The 27,644-nt window shown below is 38.9% G+C and overlaps 1 long non-coding RNA gene across 1 annotated transcript; it reads right to left on the reverse strand.

The window, feature by feature from the left end:
• Nucleotides 1–26,608, reverse strand: LOC126616898 (uncharacterized). Its single transcript, XR_007621285.1, has 9 exons — nt 26,503–26,608; nt 25,802–26,368; nt 24,848–24,967; nt 24,641–24,694; nt 2,468–2,527; nt 1,454–1,519; nt 1,300–1,360; nt 180–220; nt 1–92 (listed from the first exon to the last, which is right to left on the reverse strand). It is a non-coding gene; the product is annotated as an uncharacterized LOC126616898 (long non-coding RNA).
• Between the last annotated feature and the right edge of the window lie 1,036 nt (nt 26,609–27,644).

The raw sequence follows: 27,644 nt of genomic DNA on the forward strand, positions 1-27,644 counted from the left end.
TTAATCATTTTATAGACACAATGGATTGAGCATGCATAACCTAGTAGGTTCTACATATGACTGCTCCAGGTTCGAAAATAAGCAGGAGCCTCCTGCCAAGTAATACCAATTTAAGTTTATATGCCTTTAAAATCCAGTATACATAATTTGGAAATAGAAAAACATAAAGATAACTATACGTGGAGAGTGATGGTAAAGGTATTTCATCAGCCAGAAAACCCTGCAAAGACCAAAAATTCCAAAAAATCAGTATATGAAGCCATCACTCAAACCGAAATGAACACCTCTCATTTGCTTGTAAACCAACATTTTTAAATCAATACGAAGCCAATTACAACATCAGTCCTTTTCAAGTACAGATGGCATCCACACATCAAAGCACTTCATAAATAAGAAAGAAAAAACGGACCAAGAAAAAAAATGGAAGTCCTAATCTACAAAATATTAATGCCTTGACCAACCAAACCAACTGAGATTGAAAACACCTACAATATGTCACTTACAGAAGAAAACAGAGGCACTGAAACAAACTGATATATCAATCAACCTTCACAACCGAAAACACACTAAATACAGCATTAACACAACCGACTGACATCAGTTAGTGGTATGGCATGATTAACTCTAATTACATTAACGCGGACACCACCTGTGAACAAAACTAAAAAGAAGAACAAAACATGTGAAGAGTTATTAACCAAAGCACAAAAACCATAAAGCATGAAATGTTAAAGAAAAGCAGAATCCCACTCAACTCATGTTAAAGAATAGCTGTGGGAATTGCTAACTAAACCTATCTCTTTCTAAACGCAACCATCATAACTTGGAAACCTCATCTGTCAAAAAGCTATATTTCAAACGATCCTACACACATGCCTAATTACCCAAACAATTTTGCTAACAAATACCTTTCCAACCCCCCTGCACCAACAAACTGTCTATCTACAATTTGATAGCGTTTCCACTAGACATATACCAAATTGCATTAATGATTATTAAACTTGACCCTACACTACATATGAAAACTTACCCATCACTCTGACAAATCCAAAATAACGTAGATATCACTCTTCCAATTTTATCACCCGCTTATGAAGCAAGCATAACCATCACAGCAAGTCAAATAAAAAGAAGCTATGGATTTAAATAAAATTCCAAGCACAAAAATCAGCAAGAGAAAATATGCATTACCAATTAACAACCCAAACACGCACAAAAAAGGTCCCAAATCACCAAAAATAAATAAAAATTTCATCCGCAAAGAAAACAAAGGAAAAAATAAATAATACATTTATATACCTTTAGCACAGAGAGTTCCAAGAATCAGAATCGAAAATCCAAAAATCTGAAAGGGACGAATCTGGAAAACAAAACGCATCAGACACGCACAAAAAATGATCCAACTAAAAACAAAAGATCAAACCATATAAGCTGATAAATATGCAAAGCTCACCCAAAAACGCTGGATTAGATCGGTCGTAACCAAGTTCGAAGCAAACCTAAGATGGGCACAAAATTTCTGAAATAAAAAAGCAAAGCCCATGAGATAATAACAAAAAGCATCCAAAAAAACATGGAAAATTGAAACCACGTGTGGTAATATACAGTAAACTTACTTGGAAAACCCGGATCCAAAGAACCAAAAACCCAAAAAATTATTGGAATCGAACCAAAAAAGCAGAGAAACTAACAACTACAACTACTAATCGAAGAACAACTAAGCAAGACTATGAAGAAAAAAGAAGCGAAGGCGGAGAAAAACAGACAGTGAGAAACAAAGCAGCTGGAGATATGCGAGAGAGAATAGCCGAAAGCAAAAGAAAAATCCAGAATAACTAAAGCCAAAACATCCACGGATGATGGACGCATGGAATCAAAAGGGCAAAACAGCCCTTTCACTGTACAGAAACCGAGAGAAACCCAGCTAAGACAATTATTTGGACGGCATTTCCGTCCTCAGACTATGAATGAACAGTGCCGGAACCCAACTGGGTTTTAGTATATATAACTAGAAATTCGACTTTGTATAGATAAATATGTTTGAAAAAACTATAAACTCGAATTTAGTGTAATGAACAGATGTCTAAGTTTACAATGACATTTAAATTTGAACCAATAAATATGTAAAATGGAAAATTGAAAATCCATTTTGGTATATTTATGCTTAGAACCAATAGGGCATGATCAATTGATCATCTCAATAAAGTAAACAACTTTATTTCATCAAGAAATATTTTTGTTTTGTTACTTTATAAAGAGAATTTGTTCTGAAAGATCGAAAGCAAGCAGATTCAACTTTGAAATCTCATAGTATGAGGAGATTAAAGAAACAATTTCTCCAATTACATTTAATAAATAGTTAGAAACAATATAATCGTAAATGTAAAGTCACATGATCTAATGGTCCAAAACCATGTCAACCACTTAGATATCAAAAAATAAAAAACATATGGAACTGAGGAGTTACTTGAGCTGAGAGCTCAGATAATGTGAGTTGATGCTCTCACTTTCATCAGCACAATCAAGTCTGCATTTGATGCCATTTTAGTAAATGGAAACACCCACATACTAAAAATCATAGATTTGATTTTATATACATGCAAAAAAGATTAGATCAACGCATACCATTTAGGTAGTTTCTACAACTTATGGTAGTACCTACTTACAAAAAATTACGAACCACTAGGCTATTTACATTCAAAATATATTAGGGGTATTGTTTCATTTACATTGATAAAGATGACAAAAGTTGTTCAATATCTGTTTGGATCAAAACTTGAACTTTGGGCTCAAGAAAGGGATTGGCCCAAAAGGGGGCCTGGAGTCGAAGCCCAGCTGAAATTCAGAAAAACAGATAAAGCCTTTCCTGACTTGGTGCAGCTCATGAAGGCCACTTGCTCACCTACCCAAAGGCCAAGTGGTATAGACTGACCAGCTACACAGCCCATAAAGTACTTTATGGTGGCAATACATGTAAAAAAGCTGATGAGTCATCACCTTCCAAACCGCATGCAGGCAAAGAGGCTGCTACGGGAAGCCAAGCTGAGTTGTCTATGTAAGGAGAAGGAAAAATCAGGAATAAGGACACTCAATCAAACAAACAAATGCAAGCACAAACTCTACCCAAAGTCAGATTTGCCTTCAAACCAAAGTTGTAGTCAGCCCAAGCCTTCATCCCTCTCGGGATAAACCTTCTCTTAAACCCCTGTCATAGCTCTGCTACCCTGTTCAACCTTGCTGTAGTATCGATTCATTTCTTGTAAAACTCTCTCTCTCTCTCTAAAGCTTTCAGACCCTTAAACCACAAAGATAGGAACCTACAGGACGAGCAACCTTGCCCGATAAGGTTAAACGTTGCCCGACCTTCTATGCTTTTTGTCTTCTCATTCATTAGCCTAGAAATATGTTGTATACTTCCAGTTATATTCAAGTTATTTCTAGCAAAATGACTATTAATAGGCTTTCTCAGTACTTGGATCCGATTTGAATATATCTTCAGTGTTCAAACCATATCCAAGTGCTAAGCCTTCGGGCATGTAAATCTGATCAGTTAAAAGTCCTTGGCCTCAAGGCATAAAAAAGAACCTTATGTGGATTTAACCCATCCACGACAATCCTTGATAAACGAGAAGTCCGAAGTTACTTGGGGCGCAAGTAATCGATCTAACCTTTAGTTTTGTTTCTATTATATCATGATTATCATAGAACGCTAGAACATGGAATGAATTCTGATGGGAAGCCTCAGGGCCTACACCTAAGGCCCCACAAAGGCACCCATTTGGGTTCGTTCTACCTCTCAGACTCAGGTAATCAGAAATATAATGGTTATAAAGCTCCTACAGTCATGAGAATAAATATGATGTGTGCAAGCACTGGTTTAGTTATTAATGGGAAGCCTCAAGGCCTACACTTAAGGCCCCACAAAGGCACCCGGTTATAACTAATACGGTTCCTTGGATATATACATATATACAACTAAAACTCGACATCCATTTTACATCTGCCATACTGAAGATGGCAGTGGCACGCCTGAGCATCTAAAAGTTAACCTTGATTGTGAGCCTCAAGGCCTACACCTAAGGCCCCACAAAGGCACCTCTCAAAGTTAACTATGTCCTTCTCTTTCAGCCTTGCCCGACGAGCCTTGTCTGAAGAGTCTTGCCCGACAAAGCCTGACAGCAAAGCAGAAGCCCGATAGCAGCCTTCAACCGACGCCAAACCTCTCGGAGAGGTGTGTGCTCGTCGGACAGGAAACATCCCCCACGGGAAAATTCCACCACGAACATAGTTTTGGCACGCCCAGTGGGACATCTTTTTTATCAGGAGATATATGACGAAAATGCCAGAAGATTTGTAAACCACATTGTTGCAAATGTTACACAGATTAGAGAAAGCCTCCACAGGCTCTAAAGATGAAACAAACTTGGTTCTGCCCGAGGGAAAGAGACTTAAGACTAGCCAGCCAGATAAGGTGGTGGTGGACAAACCAGCATTTCCCTTTTCAAAGGCCCCTATAAATATGATCAATGTGGCATGGGCTGAAAAAAGGAAAGGAAAACTTACAAAGGAACCAGATGAGGAAATATTGGCTAAAAAAACCTACAGGAGGGGTGATCACATCGCCCGAATATCCAAAAGCGGCCATAATCAAGGGGATGGTTATGTGTAGCAAGTGCCAATGTGAATGTGAGCTCGAAATTCCCCCGGCTGGAGTTCTCATTGATCAAGAACTGATCAGGAGGAAGGAAGAAGATGAAAGAAGAAAAGCCCGCGAAAAGATCAAGCAGGCAACAATAAAAGATACTTCCCGAAGCGTTTTTCAACGATTAGGAGGTGATTCCCAGCCCAAAGCTTTGTCAAAAGTATTTCGAAACCATGAGGCTTCTGAAGAGGCAGAAGATATGGAGGCCAAAGTACGGAGAGGTGCAGATCATCCTCAGTATGGCCAGATGGGAGGGGAAATCAAGAGGATCGATGGGGTAACAAATCCTGTCAGAAAAGGAAATCCTGCCCAGCTCGAGCGAAAATGGTACGTAGTCGGAAAGAACGGACAACCTACCAAACCAATGGGAGCTTCCATGATCAGGAGGGTTCAAAGGCAGCATAAAGCATACATGAATTCTCTAAAAACCCCCACAACATCCAAAGCCTCCAAAAATCAAAAGTTAGAGAAAACAACATCTGGGGGAAGTAGCCAGCTCCGCTGGAGAAGCAAGAAAGAGGTAGAAAGGGCCAACAGTAAAACAGAAGGCGAGGGAAATCATGTGCCGCAGAGCCAACACCATGGGAAGTATAGAATATTGAGAAAGCTCAAGAATATCTGGTCATGGTGCCAACCCCCGGGTGGAAGCCAGAGCCTACTTGCGTTGGAACTGTTTCATCTGAAAGGAAACCACCTTCTCTGCCATTGGTGGATCCTTTTGGCGAAGTTCCAAAGCAAACACTGCATGCAGGCATGAATCAACAAGAGGGGGCACCAGAACCTCTACTTCCAGCCGATGCGATGGTCTGGTTGGACGAATTCATGGATCAGATGGGAAGCAAGAAAGAAGATATGCTCGAGCCTAGTAATTTCCATATTAACATGGCCTATGTATTATCCGTCACGTTTGGCGCCAAACCTGATCAGCCCGCTACTATGGAGGGTGATTACTTGACGACTGAGCCAATGATGGCACATGTCAATGTAGAGATGGCCGAAAAAGGAGAATCGGACAAAGCTGAATCCTCGGAGGCGCCAAAAGGGGGTCCTCTAAGGATTTACACAGACGAGATGGTGTTTAGCCGCCCGAACATCTCAATGGTCAATCACTTAAAACCCATATACGTTACAGCGCATTTGGAAGGTGTGTCATTCAAAAGAATTTTGGTTGATGGGGGAGCAGCTGTTAACGTGTTACCAGCCAAGCAGATAAGGAAAATGGGAAGAAGTACAGAGGATCTTATTCCCACAGATCTCACAGTCTCTAGCTTCTCAGGCGCTATCACCAAGACTCATAGGATATTTCCTTTAGAAGTAGACTTGGGATCTAAACAGATAATGTTGGCATTCTTTGTGGCGGACTGCACCTCTGCTTATGGGGCCCTACTCGGAAGAGATTGGATCCATCAGAGTCTAGCCATACCCTCCACTCTTCATCAACAAGTGGCTATTTATCATGAAGCGGGCATATAAGGACCAGGCTTTTGGGAGATGGTAGAGGCCGAGTCACAACCATTTCTCCCCACAGCTAATGTTGCAGAAGCAAGTTTTTACAACCCTAATGTAGGAATCTTGAAGTGTTCAGGAGCTGATCAGAACGACCGCCCTACCAAGGTGACGGCCCAAAAGCTTTTGGAACAAGGAATGCTCTTTACTCAAGAAGAGTGGGATAGACCTTGTATCCTCCCAAATTCCCTACACCATAAATGATTGAACAAAAGAAGAAAGATCAGGTAATGGCAGTCAGATCCCTGATTAAAAGACTGTTGGTGTATGGGAAGGGAAGAAGGCAAGAGAGGGAGCTTTTAGATAAGGAAGAGCGGGAATGGCAGGAGGAAGCTTCAACTAGCCAGCATGAAAGCAAGGAAGGATCTTGCGGAGAAGAACTGGATAGGGCCATTCAAATGGCCGAATGCATATATGACCTAGATGGGCTAGACGACTTGCTCGAAAACCCGGAACTGGTCGAATTTTTGTGTGCAGAACCAGATAAGCCACCACCAGAAGTCCAGGATCCCCTGGAAGTTATTGATCTAGGAACAAAGGAAGATCCGAGACCAATACAAATCAGTGGGTTATTGGAGGATGATGATCGGGCAAGGATTGTCTCCCTTTTACAAGAATTTAAAGATTGTTTTGCTTGGCATTACACTGAAATGCCAGGATTAGATTCAACCTTGGTGGAACATAGAATGCCCATCAAGGAGGGATATAAACCTGTCAAGCAAGCACCACGAAGGATGTCAAAGGAGATAGAAGAAAAGGTCAAAGAAGAGATTGAAAGGCTGGTGAAAGCTGGCTTTATTAGACCAGCCAAGTATGTGGAGTGGCTAGCCAATATTGTACCCGTTTTAAAAGCTGTAACAAAAGCAGTACGATGTTGTGTTGATTACAGAAATATTAATAGTGCCACACCAAAAGATGAGTATCCCATGCCCATGGCCGATTTATCCATAGATGCAGTGACAAAGCATAAAGTCTTATCCTTTATGGATGGAAATGCCGGATATAATCAGATAAAAATGGCTCCAGAAGATATACATAAAACAGCTTTTCGTTGTCCCGGTCATGTAGGGGCATACGAATATCTGGTCATGCCATTCGGGCTCAAGAATGCTGGTGCAACCTACCAAAGGGCAATGAATGCCATATTTCACGATCTGATTGGCCAGAGCATGGAAGTTTATATTGATGACATCGTGGTAAAATCTAAGACAGAAGAGCAGCATCTGGTAGACCTCAAGCAAGCATTGACAAGGATGAGGATCCACAAATTGAAGATGAATCCGAAGAAGTGCGCATTTGGAGTGAGAGCGGGCAACTTCTTGGGATTTCTGGTGCATCAGAGAGGTGTAGAAGTGGACAAGAACAAATCTCGGGCAATAATGGAGTCACCTTCACCCACCAATAAGGTGCAACTCTATAGGCTACTAGGCAAAATTAACTTCCTGAGGAGATTCATTGCCAATTTAGCGGGCAAGATCCAGCCGCTAACTCCTCTGCTAAAGTTGAAAGATAAAGAAAACTTTGAGTGGGGACCACCACACCAACAGGCATTTGACAGCATCAAAACCTATTTAACTTCTCCACCGGTGTTGGTGCCACCTCAAAGGGGAAAGCCCTTGAAGCTGTATATCTCTGCTTCAGAAAAATCAATTGGGAGTTTGCTAGCCCAGAATAATGAAGGTGGGAAGGAACATGCCGTATACTACCTCAGTAGAATTCGGACCGAGGTGGAGACAAGATATTCCCCAGTAGAAAGATTATGCTTGGCTCTATATTTTACTGCTAGCAAGCTAAGGCATTACATGTTACCCTGTCACATACACATTATTGCCAAAACAGATGTGATCAAATACATGTTGTCAAAGCCAATGCTAACAGGAAGGATTGGGAATTGGATCCTAGCATTGTCAGAGTTCAGTTTCCAATATGTACCCCAAAGGGCAGTCAAAGGCCAAGCAATTGCTGACTTCCTGACCGAGCATCAAGAATCTCAAAGTGAGGTGATCAATATCCCGGGAAGCCTGAAGGTTACTAACATTTGGATCCCGCCAAGAAAAGATATTTCGGGCAGAGAAGACTGGGTCCGGCAAGAGATAAGAAGAGTAGCTGGTCTTTGGATCACTCCGTGGAAATTGTATTTCGATGGATCTCATACTCAGAAGGCTTCAGGAGCTGGGATAGTGATTGTAAACCCTCATGGGGTTTATCATTATTACTCATTTCTCCTAGACTACCACGGGAATACTAACAATCTGGCAGAGTATGAGGCCCTAATAATTGGTTTGGAAATCCTAATGGATTTGGGGGCAGCAGAGGTAGAGGTCTTTGGTGACTCAGAATTAGTAATAAACCAACTAAATGGTGAATTCAAGTGCAGACATATCACTATGGCAGGATATTACTTGGCAGCTGCACAGTTGTTGAGTTTCTGGGATTCTGAGATATCAGTCAATCATGTTCCCAGAGGATTCAACTTAGCAGCCAATGAGATGGCCCAACTAGCCTCAGGAGTGCCAATACAGGAGAGGAAATATGGGGTAGATGTCGAGATCCAAAGAAGAAACCTTCCTTCTATCCTAGAAAAGGGGATTCAGTCTGGATATAATGGTTCTAGATATAACCGAGATAGAAGATTGGAGATCGCCCATCATTCATCATTTGAAGGATCCCTCTTTGCCTACAAGCAAGAAGAATAGACAGCAAGCAATCAAATATGTCTTGTGGGCAAAGAACCTGCTAAGGAAAACTCCAGATGGGTTGTTATTAAAATGCTTAGGCCAAGAAGAATCCATGAGAGTAATGGCCAAAGTACATGAAGGTATATGTGGAGCACATCAGGCTGGGACAAAGATGAGATGGTTGCTTAGAAGGTACGGTTATTTCTGGCCCGATATGGAGAAAGATTGCAAGTCTTATGCCCGAGGTTGTGAAGAATGTCAGAGACACGGACCTTTCCAGCATGTGCCCTCGGTGCCTTTAAATCCAGTAGTCAAGCCTTAGCCTTTCAGAGGATGGGCAATGGACTTCATCGGGCAAATCTATCCAGCTTCGAGTAAAGGGCATACTTTTATAATTGTAGCAACGGATTACTTCACCAAGTGGGTGGAAGCATCGGCTATAAAATCCATAACTTCAGTTGTGGTCAAGAACTTTATCGAGACCAAGATTCTATACAGATATGGGGTGCCCGAGACTATAGTAACGGATCGTGGGCCATCTTTTATTTCAAAAGAAGTTGAGGAGTTTGCAAGCAAGTACAAAATAAAAATGATCCAGTCCAGTCCATACTATCTTCAATCAAATGGCCAGGCAGAGGCCAGCAACAAGATCCTGGTCAAAATTATCAAAAGAATGGTGATAGATAGTCCAGAGAAATGGCATGAAAAGTTGGGGAATACTTTATGGGCATACAGAACTTCCAAGAGGGCAGGAACGGGGACAACTCCTTATTCTTTAACTTTCAGGCAAGATGCAGTACTCCCCATGGAGATCAATGTCAGTTCTGTTAGAATTCAAAACCAATTTGGGTTATATAGTGAAGAATACATCGAGGCCATGTGTCAAGGAATTGAAGACTTGGACGTAGCCCGAATTGAAGCCTTGAACCAGATTCAGGAAGGAAAGAAGGCCATTGCCCGAGCCTATAACAAAAAGGTAAAGATGAAGTCTTTCAAAGAATGAGACTTAGTATGGAAGGCAGTCCTCCCGCTAGGAGCTCAGCTTCGGGGTTTTGGAAAGTGGAGCCCAACATGGGAGGGTCCGTTCATTATTAGTCACGTATTGGATAAAGGAGGATACTACCTGGCGGACCTTGAAGGAAATGGGCAGAAGCATCCCATTAATGTTAAATTCTTGAAGAAGTATTGTCCTACATTATGGGATGTTAGAGATTGTTACATTGAGGAGGGGGCAAAGTAAAGCAGGCTTCGGGGATCTAATGTGCAGTGTTTATTCATCATCCATTCAAAGAAAACAGAAAGACAAGAGTTGCTAAAATAATATTTCTTTCATTTCGACAAATTGGTGAAATTAACAACAGATTCAATTCCTACGTTTTACATTTAATTCTCTCTGGATATAGTGATACTTTCAGCTGGTTTTCCGATATCTTCAGGAATGGAGTCCAATCAGGTGATCAGGTTGTGCGGCCAACATGTGCCTGGTAGAGGATCCTCCGACAGAACTATCACCATAAGTGATGGTGAAGCCTGACTTATCACCGCAACAAGCAGGAAGACAAGCCTTCAAGAGGAAACCGCCTGACCAAGGGTGTTGGAGATAGCGGGATGTTCAACCAAAGGTGTTGGAGATAGCAGTCATTTAATGAAAACCCTTTTTCTCACGAAAATGAAGTTTTAAGAAACCACACTCAGAGCTTAAGGAATCCATTTCTCAGTTTTTCAAAGAATACAAGAACGCTCGAGGAAGATGGAAGAGGAGGCTGAAAAGGATTTGATGGCTTGACAGAAGAAATTCTAAGTTAGAATTTATAAGGCCCAGAGGACAATTCAAAGGTCGTGAGAAGAGCAAGGGGCACAGGTTCACCTCAATCTTGTCTATAAAACACAAATTCCACAAGATTGATATACACGCATGCGGATATTCAATCAATGATGGCGCTTGGGATTCCAACCTAAACATTAACTGAAGGGGGCACTGTTTGGATCAAAACTTAAACTTTGGGCTCAAGAAAGGGATTGGCCCAAAAGGGGGCCTGGAGCCGAAGCCTAGCCGAAATTCAGAAAAACAGATAAAACCTTTCCTGACTTGGTGCAGCTCATGAAGGCCACTTGCTCACTTACCCAAAGGCCAAGTGGTATAGACTGACCAGCTACACAGCCCATAAAGTACTTTATGGTGGCAATACATGTAAAAAAGTTGATGAGTCATCACCTTCCAAACCGCATGCGGGCAAAGAGGTTGTTACGGGAAGCCAAGCTGAGTTGTCTATATAAGGAGAAGGAAAAATCAGGAAGAAAGACACTCAATCAAACAAACAAATGCAAGCACAAACTCTGCCCAAAGTCAGATTTGCCTTCAAAACAAAGCTGTAGTCAGCCCAAGCCTTCATCCCTCTCGGGATAAACCTTCTCTTAAACCCCTGTCATAGCTCTGCTACCCTGTTCAACCTTGTTGTAGTATCGATTCATTTCTTGTAAAACTCTCTCTCTCTAAAGCTTTCAAACCCTTAAACCACAAAGATAGGAACCTGCAGGACGAGCAACCTTGCCCGATAAGGTTAAACGTTGCCCGACCTTCTATGTTTTTTGTCTTCTCATTCATTAGCCTAGAAATATGCTGTATACTTCTAGTTATATTCAAGTTATTTCTAGCAAAATGACTATTAATAGGCTTTCTCAGTACTTGGATCCGATTTGAATATATCTTCAGTGTTCAAACCAGATCCGAGTGCTAAGCCTTCGGGCATGTAAATCTGATCAGTTAAAAGTCCTTGGCCTCAAGGCATAAAAAAGAACCTTATGTGGACTTAACCCATCCACGACAATCCTTGATAAACGAGAAGTTCGAAGTTACTTGGGGCGCAAGTAATCGATCTAACCTTTAGTTTTGTTTCTATTATATCATGATTATCATAGAACGCTAGAACATGGAATGAATTCTGATGGGAAGCTTCAAGGCCTACACCTAAGGCCTCACAAAGGTACCCATTTGGGTTCATTCGGTTCTGCGATCTAGAGAGTCTTAGTATAAGAACGAATTCTGATGGGAAGCCTCAAGGCCTACACCTAAGGCCCCACAAAGGCACCCATTTGGGTTCGTTCTACCTCTCAGACTCGGGTAATCAGAAATATAATGGTTATAAAGCTCCTACAGTCATGAGAATAACTATGATGTGTGCAAGCACTGGTTTAGTTATTAATGGGAAGCCTCAAGGCCTACACCTAAGGCCCCACAAAGGCACCCGGTTATAACTAATACGGTTCCTTGGATATATACATATATACAACTAAAACTTGACATCCATTTTACATCTGCCATACTGAAGATGGCAGTGGCACGCCTGAGCACCTAAAAGTTAACCTTGATTGTGAGCCTCAAAGCCTACACCTAAGGCCCCACATAGGCACCTCTCAAAGTTAACTCTGTCTTTCTCTTTTAGCCTTGCCCGACGAGCCTTGCCCGAAGAGTCTTGCCCGACGAGACTTGCCCGACAAAGCCCGACAGCGAAGCAGAAGCCCGATAGCAGCCCTCAACCAACGCCAAACCTCTCGGGAAGCTGTGTGCTCGTGGGACAGGAAACATCCCCCACGGGAAAATTCCACCACGAACAATATCACTTTGTGATTCAAATCAGAACCACCAATTCATGATCTTAACTAAAATCTAGTACCCCACACCCACATCATCAAATCTGATTTATTCCACAATACAATTGGAAAACATATGAAAATTAAGATAATAGGTATCTAAAAATCTAATCTTTATATTCAATTCCAAGAATCAAACAAAGAACAGAAACCTTGATCTTGAAGCGGGTTTTGGGTACACCTGTACATTCATGGTGGATAACAAAAACACTATATACGAATTATTTTTTATAAAAAAACAGTACATAATTAAAGCAAACAAATTAAAAAATACAAAAACTCTTTTGTGAGATTGTATTACTTTGTTAGCAACCAGCAGCAAAATGTTTCATCTTCTCACCAATTAATAAGTTAGTAAACAAATGACTAAACTTTCTTAATCACAAAAGGCTAAAAGCAAAAAACAAAAATCACTCACCTTAATGATAAAGCACTTTGAACAGTTGCGTTATCTCATTGTTTAGAAACTGAAAATATGTAAAGTGTTAACATTTAAACATATATAAAAAATGGCATCATCACTTGGATTAATTCTTTAAGAAAATCAATGACAACTGCAACATAAACATTCAAACACCAAATTAAATGCAGAAACATGACAACCCATAACATAAACTGAATTCCAGATGAATTGAAAACAATATTTCAGCAAAAGAACTCCAAACATAAAAAAAATTCCCAAACCAATTGAAAAAAAATAACCAAAACCAAAACAGACCAACTCAGGGTCATTGACACCATTATTTCAAGAAAGTTTCCCATTACTGATGAAGCGACACTTCTCCCTTGCCTTGGAGCAGTCTTTTACTTTCAGGCTTCAACCAATGAGTATATTCAACCAATAAGAGTTTGGAAATATACAACATAGATAATAATTTTCCTGAATTAAACTCAAATCATATATGTTTGAATTTTTTTTAAACCATGTATAATCCAAATTCCAGTCCAAAAAACAAACCATAATTTTAAAAACTACAAACATGCAAAACCCAAATCAAATTCAGTCATTTCAGATTTTATCAATAATTCACCAACCCAATACGCACAAAAGAGTAAATTACCTGAGATTGCGGCTGCTCAAGTAGTTTCTAATGACATGCAGATTGTGCGACAATGCAAACGCATACGGAGAGGAAGACGGAGAGAGAAGTGGGTTTGACTGTTTGAGGATTAATGACGAACATGTGGTGAGCGCTCTAACATCAGCAGATTGGAGGCGTGGAGGTGCCTCATGCGTTTAAGTTTCAAGGTTTTTACTATGGAATCGAAGCAAAACCCAGATCAGATTCTAAGTAGGTGATAGGAGCATATTTATGCGACTTAGTTAACATGTTTTCTTGCATTTACTTAGTTAGTTATTGCTTATAAGAGTGTTTTAAGCTATTTTCGTGTGTATGTAGGTTCTAATGGCAAAGTTGGCAAGAAAGTGCAATTTGGAGCAATTTGGAGCAATTTGGAGCAATTTGGAGCAGTTTTTTGCCAAAATTGGATAGCTTATGCATGGAGCAAGATGGATGGACGAATTTGAAGTCAAAAGAGGCTAGAAACACTCACCCACTACACCCATTACATCCATTCATTACAACATTCACCCATTACATCCACTCATTACCACAACCCACTACACCCATTACATCCGCTCATTACAACACTCACCCACTACACCCATTACATCCACTCATTACCACAACCCACTACACCCATTACATCTATTCATTACAACACTCACCCACTACACCCATTACATCCACTCATTATCACAACCCACTACACCCATTACATCCACTCGTTACCACAACATTTATCCACTACACCCATTACATCCACTAATTACCACAACATACACTATCCTCTCCCTAGCCTATAAATACATCCACCATTCCCCTTCCTAAAGGATTCCATCTCCATCCAAAGACACTACATTTTCACATCTCACAACTCCATACACTTACACTTTCATCCCTTGCCGTGACCTCCATTTAGCCATTCCCCTTTCTTGTGCCGCAACAAGGTGGTGAAAAAGAAGGTCTTAGCGTTTCAAGCTTGAAGATTGGAGCATTTTAGGTGTACTTCGTTCTTGCTTTCAATGTCTACTTTGTTATTTTCTAATTTTATTGCAACTATAAGTGGCTAAACCCATATTTAGTTAGGGGGAAGTTTGAAGCCATGAACATGCTTGAGATATGAATTGATTTCTTCCAATTGTGATTTGATAAGTTGTGATTGCAATTCAATTATCTATTTTATTCATAACTGATTCTTGTATGTTTATTAAGGATGCATACTTAGTTTCATGCATGAATTAGATGCTAGAATATAAATGAGTTTCACCTAATCGTTACAAGTTTATATTCATGAGTAATGAAAATTGTTTATCACAATCGCGTTAATTGAATTCTTGGCAAATGTATCATGCATTCATAGTTATAATTGCCTCGTCAACACTTATGATTTTTATTCAACGTAATGATCTCTGATTGTATCTCTATTATGCATTCATATAGGGGACTTTTAAAGAATGATTTGGGTTGTTGCATGCATTCATCCAACTCAATGAGTAAAGGAAAATCTGAGGGTTAATTTGTGCATCACGGTTAATCTGGCGTGTTGAGCATCATAGTTTATTGAAAAGCAATTGGAAATCGATTTATGTACAAGTGTGTCATGTGTGAAGAACGGACCTCTAACTAATCCATCCATCATCGTATTCCTCAAATTTGTCTTACAATTTGCCTAGTTTTATAACTTGTTTGTTTGTTTCAAATTCATCAAAACCAAAATCCCCCTTTTACTTTCTTGTTTCAAAGTGTTAAATTTCGGTTTTGTTTGTGTTTTAGAGTGTTTTGAGTCAAGTTAAAACCCAAATTTCGTCCAAAGTTGTGTTAGAGTCAGAAACTGCCTAGTTTGTGTTTTTAGGCAATTTTGAGTGTTTTTAAGTTGTTTTGAGTCTTGTGAACCTGTTTTGAGTCATTTGAGTCTATTCAAACGTTTTTAACTTTGTTTTTATGTTTTTAAGTTAGTTTAGAGGTTTTAGCAAGCCCTCCTAATCCCCGGTTTAGAACGATCTCTACTTGCATTTATACTACAATTTGACAACAAGAGGGTTTAATTTGAATGCTTAACTTTTATCGCATCAGTAAGTTTATAAAAAATAATAATTTATTCAGGAATTAACACTGAAAATAAATCAGAAATTAACAATGAAAATAAATTAAGAATCTAAAAAAAATGAAATTTTCATACCTCTAAGTTTCAGCTTCGTCAGCACCCGTCACACGGAAACTCAGCTTTGCGGAAATCACGGGCAATTTGTCGAAGTGCCGATCTCAGATATCGAAGAGGCGCCAGTCTTTTTCAGCTTCGTTAGCACCCGTCACACACAAAATCAGCTTTGTGGAAATCACGGGCAATTTATCAAAGCGCCGATCTCAGATATTGAAGAGGGGCCAGTTTTTTTCAGCCTCGTCAGCACCTCACATGCACGCTCGGCTTTGCAGAAATTATGGAAAATTTGTCAAAGCGTCGATCTCAGATATCGAAGAGGCGCCAGTCTTTTTCGGCCTCGTCAGCATCTGTCACATGCACAGTCAACTTTGCGAAAATTACGGGCAATTTGTCAAAGATTTCTGATGAAGAAGAAAGCACGTGAAGCTATACTGATCAATCACTCAATAGTTGCCGACACGAGTGAACGAATAGTGCATCTACCTGTTATAAAAAAGTTCCTAAAAATGTCAACATTCACCCTCCATAGCAAGGCAGACATACTTAACCATTCTTCATCTCCAAAAATGCATTCCCAACAAAGCCTCTCGAGTCACTCAGTGCTCCACATCCCCTGGGATACCTCTGCAAGCCAGTTATCAAGAGCAAAAGTATTTCATATCATGAAGGCAGAAAGCAAGAGTATCTCATATCATGCATTCTCCATGTCTTTTTCCTTGTCTTTGTTCTAACCTGTAGAACAAGGAGAAGGAGAGCAATCAGCCAGCACTTGGTATTAACCTTCCGATCTGAAACCAATTGCCTGAAACCCTTTCCTGATTGCTTACATGGTATTGCTCTCGAGTACTCGTCTTCCACTGCTGATGTACTTCCAAAGAAGCTACCACATGGTGTTTTAGTGTATTTTGACTTAAAAATCCGAAAATCTCATAAAAATTGGAAAAATTGTTTTAAAAAACCCAAAAATAGTTGTTTTTGTATGTTTGTTTGTGTCTTAGGGTACCTTCCAACACAATGATAAGGATTTGGTTTTTAATTGCATGGCTATTAAGAGAATAATAAACATGGATGAAAGTTTGATTTACTCTTTGGTGTATGCTTGGTTGTGGTTATAATTTATGAATTCACATGTAATCGTAAAAGAAAAATCAATTTTTGTAACATGCTTGAAGGAAGGAACTCAAATGAACGCTACAACCTTGTGAGACTTGAGCCTAAACGTTTATTTGGAAAGTTAATAATCTGTGCACTATTGTTTTCTAAAGTCGTTGCATGATCTCATTATTCTTTGCTTGGTTGCTACTTAGAAGGCGTTTCATCATTTAGTTCCAAATGCTAAAACTCATGCCTATTTCATTCAAAGCATGCTATTGATTTGCATAACACATATTGTTGAACAATAAAAACAAATGACATATAAAAAATAGTCCATGTAAATTGGGGCCAAACTACAAGGCAAAAACAAAATGTAATCCAGCCCAAAAGATGAGGATGGGCCTTACATATAAAACAACATCCAGAAATAAACAAATAGAAAAATAAAATATGAATTTTCTTCCTACAAAAAGGGGAAGAAAACGTTCAACACAGAAACCTCCTTCTCTGCAGGGCGTGAAAAAAAAAACTGCATAAGTTAGTGGGAGAGGTTAAGTAAAAGTGGCAGGAGGTCATGGCCTCCAACTTCCCCCACGTAACAAATTGTAGAGCTTTCCTAAGATGCCTATAAAAAAGCATCACCTGCAGCAAGTAACGAATGGAAAAAAGGGAGGAGAGACTCTGCAGAAATTACGAGAGAAATTGAGAGGAAAGAAGCAACGAAGTACTGCGGAAGAGAAGACGAAGTAATTCCATTACCAGCGATTGAGAAGCAAACTACAAGCAACAATCAGAAGGTACAAAACTATGTTTCTTTTCTCTTCATTTTCTCTCCAGTAAATTCATTTTGCAGGCAAATGTTGTTGTTAAAAACCTTAGTTGGCAACAACAATTTATGCTAGCAACCGTCGATGTTAAACAAAAACCCAAACATAAGTGGCAATCGTACCACGTCTCCAACCGTCATCTCCGGTGATTTTCCAGATGAAGTCCGTGCACTATGCAACTTGAAGGAAATAGATTTGATGATGCAATGTTGCATAGTGGTGGTCTTCCAGAAGAAATCCATGCATTATGCGGCTTGAATGCGATGGGTTTGGTGATGCCGTGTCGCATAAAACCAAAAGAACCCGAAGGAAGCCGCGTCAATGAAGGAAGGGACCAACATCCACCGCTGCCATGTTGCTGACACCTTCGACTTTTCTACAATCCTTCGCCATCATCAACACCCTTCAACTGATGCCCTCCAAAATCAGTTTATCATGGTCTCTCCCGGTGATTGCAATAGCTTGGCGTGGAAGAATTAGAAGTGGTCCCTGCCTATTAAAGAGAAACTGAAGATGCTTGGAGAGTTTGCATCAAATTCAATGAAGGAAAATGGTGCAGCAAAAGCAAAGTAAAACACCTACAAAGCAAGAACTTGAAGAAAATCACGTAGACTTCCCATTTGCAAGCCATTTTTTCAAAGAAAGTAACAATAAGCTTCAAGTATGGAGGAATAAGGTTGCAGAGAAGAAAGACAACAACCAACCCATCTCCATTATTTGTATCGCCTCAGTTCACTTGCCACTGAAACTCTACAAAGGAGCAACTTGACCGCCGCCGTCGTTGTCTTGAAGTCAAGGGAAAACAATCGCCTTGGAAGGGAAGGATGTGCTGCCCACATAGAGCACCAAAAAATGGTGCAGGCTGCTGTTTGAGTTGCTAGGGAAAAGAAGATGGTGCAGGTGCTATCTGTGGTCATGCTATAGAAGTATGAGTTACTAAAAGAGGGAAAGTCATAAAAGACAAAGCATCCAGCAAGGAAAAGAAAAAGATGGAGTTCCGCTACAAATAAAATACTCCCCGAATAAAATAGGAATATTGCTCTACATGGAGATTAACTAAAGAGAAGAAAACCAATGTCTTTTCATTTGTTTTATTCATATAAGAGTTTATCAATTTTGGCTCTGAGAACAAGAAGTATGGAGACCATGTCCTAAAAAACCTGTCCTTCATAAGATCACCAAAGAATTTGACACGTTACTATTGCTCCATTCTTCAAAGACGTTCCAGGAAAAAGAGGAACAAAGAAATAGTTATGTTCATCACGTGGGAGTCTGCTCATATAAAGGAAAAGTAAGGTCAATTGAAATTAGAAGTCCCATTAGAACTTGGAGACCTTTAAAGTCAAATAAAGAAGTGTAAGGCTTGATGTCAGATTGGTCATAAGTTTAGGTCGGATGGGTTTGAAATCCCATGTTTAAATGGGTTTGAAAAGTTCAAAGAAGAATATAAAAAGAGAGAGGGGAAATGCTAACTGAAATCAGCAACTCATATGGAAAATTGGCCACGTGAAGAAGAAGAGAAAAGCTTTAAAGTCACATAAAAAAAATGGAGGAGTAAAGCTTGTTGTCAGGAGGCTTGAAAATCCAAAGTGGGTCAAAGTTCCAGGGGTTGACAATTCAAAAGAAAAGTACATAAAAAAGGGCAAAAAACAAGAAGTTGGTTGTGAACAAAATTCTCAAATTAATTGAGAATGTTGCTTGCGTGGGACCCTCAAAGAAAATGCACCAGACCAATTTATGTTGATCAACCTTTCCCAGACCATGTGGGATGAATCTCACCACACGAAATTTTTTAAAATGCCCATCACTAAATCAATAGACATGATCACCTATTTGTACCCAATTACAAGCGTACAAAAGGAAGGAAGGTGTAGGCAAAAAAGGTATGGAAAATTAAAATCCCACCATGGAAAATGGCTCTATAAAAAGAGAGGTTCAATACATTGATCCAAACTCACTTTTACAAGTTTGATTGACTATTCATCAAGAATGTCCATCAAATTTTATTTAACGGCACAAAGCCGCTCCAAAATTCAAGTATACAAAAGGCACGGAGCCGAAGAAAAGTCAAAAATATCAAATGGCACAAAGCCGCGATGAGTCTCAAAATTAACGAACTACGCCGGTTTGATTCCGTTAAGGATACGTAGGCAGTCTAATATTAAGTTTTAGACACAACCGCGAAACCGAAACAAATCCCTGGTTTATATAAACTAAATTCACTCCTGCTATCAAATACCAAAATGGCACGAAGCCGAAGAAAAGTTTCAAAGGACACGAAGCCGTATCAAAGTCTCAAATGGCACAAAGCCAAAAAAAAGTCTCAAATTGCACGAAGCCTTATTAAATTTTCAAATGCTCCTCGTCCGCATGAGCTAAAACTGCACAAGGCATCAAAACGCTCCAATGGTTTAAAGTCCTCACCCGCACAAGCTGAAACTGCACAAGGCATCAAAACCCAAACACCATGAACTACGAGTGACTTGATCCCTCAAGAGGGTACGTAGGCAATCTAGGGTTTAGCCTAGGTGTAATCACAAAATCAAACAAACACCAAAATCCTCAAGTTACATTTTATTCGAATTGGAATCAAAGGGTATTTCTTTCCCAAAAAGAAAGGTTGTAATTAATAGGCGCGTAGCCTAGAATGGGTCGAACTTGAATTAATAAAACCCTCTTCGGAAAAATGAATGAGGGTGAAATTATGTCGAGTGAATAATTTGTTTACATATTATGTACAATTTTTGCTCAACACATATTCAAGATGAAGTTGTGTTGTGACCACCATAGCCAAATTGTCGTGTCCTATTTCATTATGTGTTTAAATTTAACCTCGTTGAGCCTTTTGTAGCCTATGTTCTTTATTAACCCACACTATCCTCACCTAGCCTAGATTAGGACCATCCATACCCTTGTTCTTAAAGCATAGTAAAACATAATTTAGAAGGAATTCTTTTTGTTGAACTTTTGCAGAAAAACAAATGTGGGGGAAGTGATTCTTGTGTGTGTGTGTGCGCGCGCCAAAGTCCTTAATAAGGCACGGGTAGAAAAGAAAAAGAAAAAAAGAAACATTCGTGGAAAATAGAATGAAAAGAAGAAAAGTTGTGAAAAGAGTGAAAAAAAGTTGAAAAATATGTGAAAAAAGAGCTCTAAAGTGTTGTTTGTTGAAGAAATGGTCCAAAACATTGAATTCGGCCCTAAGTGTTGCTTGAATCTTCCATTTGTGTTTAAAAGTTAATTTCTGCATTATTAAGTGAATTCCAAGTGTCTATTTCATTAATTTGCTTGCTATTGCTTTCAGAACATTTGTTATTCATATCCTTTCTTTGTTAGACATTACCTTTAAACCCCGTTACAACCCTTAACTTTATCTTGAGTATTATGCATTTCAATATGTAGAGTTTGGAATTGGTTTAAGCATATGATGTCACTGGTTCTTGAATCTAAGTAGTAGCATTCCATTCATGAGATCATATCTAAACATCTAAACATGCTTAATAACTCCAGAAAATTGCTTTCTTTATTATACATATATCTGAGTGTTCGTTTTCATGTTTACATCAATCTTCTCACATATAACTAGTGTAGGGTGTATAGTCAGAAAATGTGTGAAAATAGAGAGTATCTTGTAAGGAATTGAGCAAATTCTCTAAGGCATGTTACTACATTCAAAACATCGTTTTAATTGATTAAATGTGAACTAGTAAGTGGTGACTATGATTAAGTATGTGCTCAAGTGTGAAGATAACTAAAATCTATGGGAATAATGATTTTTAACATGTCATGTGCGTTGGAAATCCCTGAGGCAAACGTTGGAAGGTTTAGGTTGTGTTTTGTTTTCTTTATTTTGCTTGAGGACTAGCAAAAGCTAAGTGTGGGGGAATTTGATAGGAGCATATTTATACGACTTAGTTAACATGTTTTCTTGCACTTACTTAGTTAGTTATTGTTTATAAGAGTGTTTTAAGTTATTTTCGTGTGCTTGTAGGTCCTAGTGGCAAAGTTGGCAAGAAAGTGCAATTTGGAGTAATTTGGAGCAGTTTTTCGCCAAGATTGAATAGCTTTTGTATGGAGCAAGATGGATGGACGAATTTGAAGTCAAAAGAGGCTAGAAACAATCACCCACTACACCCATTACATCTATTCATTACAATATTCACCCACTACACCCATTACATCCACTCATTACCACAACTCACTACACTCATTACATCTACTCATTACCACAACCCACTACACCCATTACATCCACTCATTACAACACTCACCCACTATACCCATTACATCCACTCATTACAACACTCACCCACTACACTCATTACATCCACTCATTACCACAACACTCACCCACTACACCCATTACATCCACTCATTATCACAACATCCATCCACTACACCCATTACATCCACTAATTACCACAACATACACTATCATCTCCCTAGCCTATAAATACATCCACCATTCCCCTTCCTAAAGGATTCCATCTCCATCCAAAGACACTACATTTTCACATCTCACAACTCCATACACTTACACTTTCATCCCTTGCCATGACCTCCATTTAGCCACTCCCCTTTCTTGTGCCGCAACAAGGTGGTGAAAAAGAAGGTCCTTAGCGTTTCAAGCTTGAAGATTGGAGCGTTTTAGGTGTACTTCGTTCTTGCTTTCAATGTCTACTTTGTTATCTTCTGATTTTGTTGCAACTATAAGTGGCTAAACCCCTATTTAGTTTGGGGGAAGTTTGAAGCCATGAACATGCTTGAGATATGAGTTGATTTCTTCCAATTGTGATTTGGTAAGTTGTGATTGCAATTCAATTATCTATTTTATTCATAACTGATTATTGTATGTGTATTAAGGATGCATACTTAGTTCATGCATGAATTAGATGCTAGAATATAAATGAGTTTCACCTAATCGTTACAAGTTTATATTCATGAGTAGTGAAGATTGTTTATCACAATCGCGTTAATTGAATTCTTGGCAAATGTATCATGCATTCATAGTTATAATTGTCTCCTCAACACTTATGATTTTCATTGAACGTAATGATCTCTGATTGTTTCTCTATTATGCATTCATATAGGGACTTTTAGAGAATGATTTGGGTTGTTGCATGCATTCATCCAACTCAATGAGTAAAGGAAAATCTGAGGGTTAATTTGTGCATCACGGTTAATCTGGCGTGTTGAGCATCATAGTTTATTGAAAAGCAATTGGAAATCGATTTATGTACAAGTGTGTCATGTGTGAAGAACGGACCTCTAACTAATCCATCCATCATCGTATTCCTCAAATTTGTCTTACAATCTGCCTAGTTTTATAACTTGTTTGTTTGTTTCAAATTCATCAAAACCAAAATCCCCATTTTACTTTCTTGTTTCAAAGTGTTAAATTTCGGTTTTGTTTGTGTTTTAGAGTGTTTTGAGTCAAGTCAAAACCCAAATTTCGTCCGAAGTTGTGTTAGAGTCAGAAACTGCCTAGTTTGTGTTTTTAGGCAATTTTGAGTGTTTTTAAGATGTTTTGAGTATTGTGAACCTGTTTTGAGTCCTTTGAGTCTATTCAAACGTTTTTAACTTTGTTTTTATGTTTTTGAGTTAGTTCAGAGGTTTTAGCAAGCCCTCATAATCCTCGGTTTAGAACGATCCCTACTTGCATTTATACTACAATTTGACAACAAGAAGGTTTAATTTGAGTGCTTAACTTTCATCGCATCAGTAGGTTTATAAAAAATAATAATTTATTCAGGAATTAAAACTGAAAATAAATAAGAAATTAACAATGAAAATAAATTAAGAATCTAAAAAAAAAGAAATTTTCATACCTCTAAGTTTCTGGGTTTTACTGTGGAATCCAATTGAGAACCACCTAAAAAACGAAATCACGTATGCCGAAAAAATGCAAAAATCACCAGAACACGTTAAACTATGCAAGCAAAAAACTAATTTCAATCGAATTGAAAAAGGCAGAAATCTGTAGCCCTTCCACCGTTCAAGAATCGAGCAATTTTTCGGAAGAAAAACGAAGGTGAATAATCGAACGGAGAAAGTTGCAAATGGTGGACACCAAGAACAACACCGGCGTGGAAGAGAAAAAACGTTCGACAATTTGCAGAAGGTGAGGATGGAGAGAGAGAAACAAACAGAAAGAAAAAGCAACGAAGAAATCGAAGGAGAAAGATCGACGATGATAGACGTGTGGCCACCGAGGGCAATGTCGCCATTTCACTGGCCAAAAAGTGGAAAACCCGTACATCCAAGAGCAATTTTGGGGCATTCTGGGGAGTTCATTGTTAATGAACAGTATTAAGGATACTGAGTTTTAGTATATATAACTAGCAATTCAGCCCACGCAATGTTGCGGGTTTTGAAACCGTGTTTAACGTGCGGAGTATATTAAAATGTATTTACATTTATATCCAAATCTACTTACATCCTTATGTTCAATAAGGGAAAAAAAGGATGTGTTTGTAGAATGGATTTTGAGTTATATACTGAGCTCTATTGAGTCCTCTTGCCATCCAAGGATGTGAGTTCATTGGTGAAACCACATGGATCATTACCACAAATAAGTGCTAAAGGAAATAGCCTTATAATCAAGTAGTAAGTGGTTTAAGTCTATTCTAATAGATAAATGTGAAGATAGATAGATTGATAGACATAAAAAAAGCAAGTTATGAAGAGCTTTTTGGATGCCAAAATTTTTTTAATAAGATAAAATCATATAAAATCGTGTTTGTCCGGAGAATAAGGTGAAGCCCACCTTTCCGGGGCTTTCCTCAGACCTCTGTCCGGCCTAAGGGGACGGGAAAAGAAACGGCTCCGAAGAAAGAAATTGGGGTTCCCAATGCTTCCCCACGCCCAACGAGATACGCCAACCTCGGGATGCTTTACTCCTAACCCCCCGGCCAAAGTTCTCTTCCTCAGAGAGAAAGTAGAGAGGAACTGAAATAGACCTCAGCAAGAGTAGTAGTACTGCAACCCAGTTCTTGGTCTCTCTAACTTCAAACCTTGTCCCACATCAGAAACAATGAGATCATTGTCAACAGAAAGTACAACACAAAAGTTGGACACAAACTACTCAAACTCGAGCAGAATGATGATAATTGTATGAAAAAGAAACCAAAAAAAAAAAAAAACAACAAACAACACACTCCACATACAATTTGAATTGAAAACTGTATTCAAAATTCCCCTCCTTATTTGAATCAAAAGAATGCAGAAATTTGTCATTGCGCATGTACACCTTGAAGATCTTTTAAAAATACGCATCGCCCTCGCGCCTGCACAAAATTAAAAATTTTAAATTAAGGAATAACTGTTTGGAAATACATGACGGGGTACATAATTGTCAAACATGTCGTGTGCTGACATTGCTTCAAATTCCGATTAGCCTACAAATACATGATATATATATATATATATATATAGGAGTAATACACAAAATATGCAACAAAATATGATCTCTCGGAAGCACTCTGGAATCTCTTAAATCACCAACAGCAGTCATAGCCTTATTATTTCCAAATACATGTGTGAAACAAACAAAACTGCCATCAAAACACAGCAAAGAACATCGACGTTGTTATCGCGTTATCATAAGGTAGAGGTTGATCATGGGACAATCGGAAGGGGGATAACTGGTGGCAAGTCACAATTATCCACACCTTCCGGGCCCGGAGAGATTATAAGGAACCATGCTCATTCAATGGTTATAGAAAATTCTGGCCTACTCATGTTGAAAAGAAAAAGAATGAATCACTGATTAGGAACATGGATGGATTCATAACTAATTAAATCTAAAGGCATCAAATTAAGCATCAATGCAACAATAACTTCTGGTTTCAAAAACTCATCTTTTACATAAGAACATAAACCACATCTGTAATTACCTAAATTAGGCAAAATTAATACAACTAATTATAGAAAAATAAAGATACCATCTTGGCAACCCCAAAAAGAGAGCATAAATCTTAGAAAACCCAAAATTATAATCTCATGAAACAATAGAAATATAATGGGTGAAATCAAGTTTGCAACAGTATAACACAGGTCATTCACAAAAACACATGCATCATCAAAGTAGCAACATAGAATCTAAAAAGGGAAGGCACTACCATTGAATCAAGCTCCAGACAGTGCACCAATGGCAGCAAGCAAACCCACCACCATGTCCCCCAGCAAGCTAAGAACTGACATGCATAATAAACTTCTCTCAAATAATTAAAAAAAACCTTTGAGCAAATTTCTCAGCTCTGGCCGGAGCGGGAACCGAAGTGTTAGACTTAGCTCGTTTCCCGCCGAAAACCAATAAAACCCATTAGCAAAAAACCCAAGAAATTAAGGTTTATGATGGAGGTTGGGGAGAAGATGAGGATTATCACTTGAAGGAGGGGGTGGAGTTGTAGAAGAGGTCGAAACAGGAGAGCTCAGTGGGCGTGGGCTTGCGGGGACTGTCGGAGGGGAATCTGTAGGGGATGGTGCAGGCTTTGTAGTTGGATTCGATTCGAAACCCAGACGCCAATTTCATCGGTTCCTCCGCTGCAAGTTCTCCACCATGCTCTGCCATTGCCACTGTGTTGCGGCGCTCTCTTTCGAGCTCTTCTTCTGCTTCTTGTTCTCGTCCTTCTCCACAACCCACACGAAATCGATTCTCCGAATCAAATTCTGCCGCTTCTCCTAGCCTACATCACGAAGAGAATCATAGATTAGCTAAGTTAAAAAACAAAACCCAAAAGTAAAGTGAAGAAGACGCAGTTGAAGTAGAGAGATTAACGATGAGAGACGATTCAAGAAGAACTAAAAGCAAGAGCAAAACCTGAAGAGAAGCAGAGAGTGGCGACAGACAACGCGCAGACCATACGGCAAAGAGATGAAAACCCAGTCGCACCGATGATGGACGCATGTCCAACAAAGAAAGAAGCGGAAGAAGGACGGATGATCGAGAAAAAGGAACAAAACCAAGGGGTTAACGATGAATGACGTGTGGTGAAGATGGGTGAAAGCGGAATTTTGCTGTACCAAGCAAACGACAAAACTTGGAAGTGAGAAGAAACAAAGGGCATTTCCGTCATTTCACTGTTCAAGAACAGTGAAAAACAGTGCGGCCGAACTGAGTTTTAGTATTTTAATCTTTAATATTACAAAACAGGAAAGTTTGGTGCTTCACCAAAAATAATTGGACTATAAAATCTCCCAAACAAAATAATCTACAACTAGCTGAAAATAATAAAGACAAAATATCAACAACAAACTGGTAAAAAATCATAACTCAACAAAAAACTGTATTGGAAAACAAAATAAATAAATAAAGTAAAAGGAAAACATAATTTAAAACCAATACAGGGAGAAGGCACAAGGAGAGATAAACATGAACGTGCAGAGTGGGGTTGAGGAGGAAAAGAAACGCCCTATTCGTGCAAAAAGAAGCAGTTTTGCTGGATGAGAGATATATAGGACACAAAGTAAGAAACTGGAAAGAAAAAACTGAAATAGTTTTGCAGGAAGAGAAGATGATACAAAAGCCAATGCTCGCTCATAAATTTGAAGAGAATTACAGGTTGCTTATATTTTGTTTTATGTGTATAGTTTAATGAAATGCCTGAGAAAAACCATCATGATCATGATGCTTGGTAAACAATTTCTACTAAAAAAATGTTTGACAAGATAAATCATGAGCAAAAGATTTCTTTTGTTGAGAAATCCTTATCTTTGCATTCCTTTTTTATAGAGAGCTTCTTTGCATGGTTAGATAAATTGTACTCGCTTTAGTCTTTGTAGATATAACATGAAATTAGACATACGCTTTATGCATGTATAGGTAAAAACTTCAAAAGAAAAATTATCGTTTTTATAGCTTAATGTGGTTGTTCCTACTTTTTTAGGTTCCTTTGTGGTTCTGATGGATTAAAGTTTTAGAACAAACACCAGCTAAAATTTATTATATTTAATTGGTGCTTC

The sequence above is a fragment of the Malus sylvestris genome, chromosome 3 (assembly GCF_916048215.2).
Source record: "Malus sylvestris chromosome 3, drMalSylv7.2, whole genome shotgun sequence".
NCBI lineage: Eukaryota > Viridiplantae > Streptophyta > Magnoliopsida > Rosales > Rosaceae > Malus > Malus sylvestris.